This window comes from Mustela lutreola, chromosome 10 (genome assembly GCF_030435805.1).
Source record: "Mustela lutreola isolate mMusLut2 chromosome 10, mMusLut2.pri, whole genome shotgun sequence".
Taxonomy (NCBI): domain Eukaryota; kingdom Metazoa; phylum Chordata; class Mammalia; order Carnivora; family Mustelidae; genus Mustela; species Mustela lutreola.
In genome coordinates this window covers 107,764,241-107,769,822 of record NC_081299.1, presented here as the reverse complement: position 1 = coordinate 107,769,822, position 5,582 = coordinate 107,764,241, and positions in this window count along the sequence as shown.

The following is a 5,582-nucleotide window of genomic DNA, read 5'->3' as shown; positions in this document are numbered from 1 at the left end:
AACACATCAACAACAATACAATAATAGTAGGGGACTTTAACACTCCCCTCACTGAAATGGACAGGTCATCCAAGCAAAAGATCAGCAAGGAAATAAAGGCCTTAAATGACACACTGGACCAGATGGACATCACAGATATATTCAGAATATTTCATCCCAAAGCAACAGAATACACATTCTTCTCTAGTGCACATGGAACATTCTCCAGAATAGATCACATCCTCGGTCCTAAATCAGGACTCAACCGGTATCAAAAGATTGGGATCATTCCCTGCATATTTTCAGACCACAATGCTCTAAAGCTAGAACTCAACCACAAAAGGAAGTTTGGAAAGAACCCAAATACATGGAGACTAAACAGTATCCTTCTAAAGAATGAATGGGTCAACCGGGAAATTAAAGAAGAATTGAAAAAAATCATGGAAACAAATGATAATGAAAATACAACGGTTCAAAATCTGTGGGACACAACAAAGGCAGTCCTGAGAGGAAAATATATAGCGGTACAAGCCTTTCTCAAGAAACAAGAAAGGTCTCAGGTACACAACCTAACCCTACACCTAAAGGAGCTGGAGAAAGAACAAGAAAGAAACCCTAAGCCCAGCAGGAGAAGAGAAATCATAAAGATCAGAGCAGAAATCAATGAAATAGAAACCAAAAAAACAATAGAACAAATCAACGAAACTAGGAGCTGGTTCTTTGAAAGAATTAATAAAATTGATAAACCCCTGGCCCGACTTATCAAAAAGAAAAGAGAAAGGACCCAAATAAATAAAATCATGAATGAAAGAGGAGAGATCACAACTAACACCAAAGAAATACAAACTATTATAAGAACATACTATGAGCAACTCTACGGCAATAAATTTGACAATCTGGAAGAAATGGATGCATTCCTAGAAACATATAAACTACCACAACTGAACCAGGAAGAAATAGAAAGCCTGAACAGACCCATAACCAGTAAGGAGATTGAAACAGTCATTAAAAATCTCCAAACAAACAAAAGCCCAGGGCCAGACGGCTTCCCGGGGGAATTCTACCAAACATTTAAAGAAGAACTAATTCCTATTCTCCTGAAACTGTTCCAAAAAATAGAAATGGAAGGAAAACTTCCAAACTCATTTTATGAGTCCAGCATCACCTTGATCCCAAAACCAGACAAGGATCCCACCAAAAAAGAGAGCTATAGACCGATATCCTTGATGAACACAGATGCGAAAATACTCAACAAAATACTAGCCAATAGGATTCAACAGTACATTAAAAAGATTATTCACCACGACCAAGTGGGATTTATTCCAGGGCTGCAAGGTTGGTTCAACATCCGCAAATCAGTCAATGTGATACAACACATCAATAAAAGAAAGAACAAGAACCATATGATACTCTCAATAGATGCTGAAAAAGCATTTGACAAAGTACAACATCCCTTCCTGATCAAAACTCTTCAAAGTGTAGGGATAGAGGGCACATACCTCAATATCATCAAAGCCATCTATGAAAAACCCACCGCAAATATCATTCTCAATGGAGAAAAACTGAAAGCTTTTCCGCTAAGGTCAGGAACACGGCAGGGATGTCCATTATCACCACTGCTATTCAACATCGTACTAGAGGTCCTAGCCTCCGCAATCAGACAACAAAAGGAAATTAAAGGCATCCAAATCGGCAAAGAAGAAGTCAAATTATCACTCTTCGCAGATGATATGATACTATATGTGGAAAACCCAAAAGACTCCACTCCAAAACTGCTAGAACTTATACAGGAATTCAGTAAAGTGTCAGGATATAAAATCAATGCACAGAAATCAGTTGCATTTCTCTACACCAACAGCAAGACAGAAGAAAGAGATATTAAGGAGTCAATCCCATTTACAATTGCATCCAAAACCATAAGATACCTAGGAATAAACCTAACCAAAGAGACACAGAATCTATACTCAGAAAACTATAAAGTACTCATGAAAGAAATTGAGGAAGACACAAAGAAATGGAAAAATGTTCCATGCTCCTGGATTGGAAGAATAAATATTGTGAAAATGTCTATGCTACCTAAAGCAATCTAACATTTAATGCAATTCCTATCAAAGTACCATCCATCTTTTTCAAAGAAATGGAACAAATAATTCTAAAATTTATATGGAACCAGAAAAGACCTCGAATAGCCAAAGGGATATTGAAAAAGAAAGCCAACGTTGGTGGCATCACAATTCCGGACTTCAAGCTCTATTACAAAGCTGTCATCATCAAGACAGCATGGTACTGGCACAAAAACAGACACATAGATCAATGGAACATAATAAAGAGCCCAGAAATAGACCCTCAAATCTATGGTCAACTAATCTTCGACAAAGCAGGAAAGAATGTCCAATGGAAAAAAGACAGCCTTTTCAATAAATGGTGCTGGGAAAATTGGACAGCCACATGCAGAAAAATGAAATTAGACCATTTCCTTACACCACACACAAAAATAGACTCAAAATGGATGAAGGATCTCAATGTATGAAAGGAATCCATCAAAATCCTTGATGAGAACACGGGCAGCAACCTCTTCGACCTCTGCCGCAGCAACATCTTCCTAGGAACAACGCTAAAGGCAAGGGAAGCAAGGGAAAAAATGAACTACTGGGATTTCATCAAGATCAAAAGCTTTTGCACAGCAAAGGAAACAGTTAACAAAATCAAAAGACAACTAACAGAATGGGAGAAGATATTTGCAAACGACATATCAGATAAAGGACTAGTGTCCAGAATCTATAAAGAACTTAGCAAACTCAACACCCAAAGAACAAATAATCCAATCAAGAAATGGGCAGAAGACATGAACAGACATTTCTGCAAAGAAGACATCCAGATGGCGAACAGACACATGAAAAAGTGCTCCATATCACTCGGCATCAGGGAAATACAAATCAAAACCACAATGAGATATCACCTCACACCAGTCAGAATGGCTAAAATCAACAAGTCAGGAAATGACAGATGCTGGCGAGGATGCGGAGAAAGGGGAACCCTCCTACACTGTTGGTGGGAATGCAAGCTGGTGCAGCCACTCTGGAAAACAGCATGGAGGTTCCTCAAAATGTTGAAAATAGAACTGCCCTATGACCCAGCAATTGCACTATTGGGTATTTACCCTAAAGATACAAATGTAGTGATCCAAAGGGACACATGCACCCGAATGTTTATAGCAGCAATGTCCACAATAGCCAAACTATGGAAAGAACCTAGATGTCCATCAACAGATGAATGGATCAAGAAGATGTGGTATATATACACAATGGAATACTATGCAGCCATCAAAAGAAATGAAATCTTGCCATTTGCAACAACATGGATGGAACTAGAGCGTATCATGCTTAGCGAAATAAGTCAAGCAGAGAAAGACAACTATCATATGATCTCCCTGATATGAGGAAGTGGTGATGCAACATGGAGGCTTAAGTGGGTAGAAGAAGAATAAATGAAACAAGCTGGGATTGGGAGGGAGACAAACCATAAGTGACTCTTAATCTCACAAAACAAACTGAGGGTTGCCGGGGGGAGGGGGTTTGGGAGAAGGGGGTGGGATTATGGACATTGGGGAGGGTATGTGATTTGGTGAGTGCTGTGAAGTGTGTAAACCTGGTGATTCACAGACCTGTACCCCTGGGGATAAAAATATATGTTTATAAAAAATAAAAAATTAAAAAAATAAAATAAAATAAAATAAAATACTACTCCCACAAAAAACAACAATAAAACTAATGATGTACTATACCTTGGTTAATTGAATTCAAATTAAAAAAATGGTAAGAAAGCCACTGATTTCTGTACATTGACTTTGTATCTTGCCACATTGCTGAATTGTTGTATGAGTTCTAGTAGTTTGGGGGTGGAGTCTTTTGGATTTTCCATATAAAGAATCATGTCATCTGCAAAGAGAGAGAGTTTGACTTCTTCATTACCAATTTGGATACCTTTTATTTCTCTTTGTTGTCTGATTGCTGTTGCTAGGACTTCTAATACTATGCTGAACAAGAGTGGTGAGAGTAGACATCCTTGTCGTGTTCCTGATCTCAACGGGAAGGCTGCAAGCTTTTTCCTATAGAGGATGATATTTGCTGTGGGTCTTTTATAGATAGATTTGATGAAGTTCAGGAATGTTCCCTCTATCCCTATACTTTGAAGCGTTTTAATCAGGAATGGATGCTGGATTTTGTCAAATGCTTTTTCTGCATCGATTTAGAGGATCATGTGATTCTTCTCTCTTCTCTTATTAATTTGTTCTATTACATTGATTGATTTGTGGATGTTGAACCATCCGTGTAGCCCAGGAATGAGTCCCACCTGGTCATGGTGGATCATCTTTTTAATGTGCTGCTGGATCCTGTTTGCTAGGAACTTGTTGAGAATCTTAGCATCCATATTCATCAGTGATATTGGCTTTCTTGTACACTAATAACGAAAACACAGAAAGGGAAATTAGAGAATTGATTCCATTGACTATAGCAAAAAGAACCATAAGATACCTCAGAATAAACTTAACCAAAGAGGTAAAGGATCGGTACTCAAGGAACTACAGAACACTCATTAAAGAAATTTAAGAAGACACAAAAAGATGGAAGACCATTCCATGCTCTTGGATCAGAAGAATAAACATTGTTAAAAATGTCTCTACTGCGTAGAGGAATCTATACTTTTAATCCCATTCCGATCAAAATTCCACCGGTATTTTTCAAAGAGCTGGAGCAAATAATCCAAAAATTTGTATGGAATCAGAAGAGACCCTGAATCGCTAAGGAAATGTGGAAAAACAAAAATAAAACGGGGGGCATCATGTTACCTGATTTCAAACTTTACTACAAAGCTGTGATCACCAAGACAGCATGGTACTGGCATAAAAACAGACACATAGACCAGTGGAACAGAGTAGAGAGCCCAGATATGGACCCTCAACTCTATGGGCAATTAATCTTTGACAAAACAGGAAAAAATATACAGTGGAAAAAAGACAGTCTCTTCAATAAATGGTGCTGGGAAAACTGGACAGCTATATGTAGAAGAATGAAACCCCACCATTCTCTTACACCATACACAAAGATAAACTCAAAATGGATAAAATACCTCAACGTGAGACAGGAATCCATCAGAATCCTAGAGGAGAACATAGGTAGTAATCTCTTCGATATGAGCCACAGCAACTTCTTTCAAGGTATGTCTCCAAAGGCAAAGGAAACAAAAGCGAAGATGAACTTTTGGGACTTCATCAAAATCAAAAGCTTCTGCACAGCAAAGGAAACAGTCAAGAAAACAAAGAGGCAACCCACGGAATGGGAGAAGATATTTGCAAATGACAGTACAGATAAAAGGTTGATATCCAGGATTTATAATGAACTCCTCAAACTCAACACAAACAAAACAGACAATCATATCAAAATGTAGGCAGAAGATATGGACAGACACTTCTCCAATCAAGACATACAAATGGCTATCAGACACATGAAAAAATGTTCATCATCACTAGCCCTCAGGGAGATTCAAATTAAAACCACATTGAGACATCACCTTATACCAGTTAGAATGGCCAAAATTAGCAA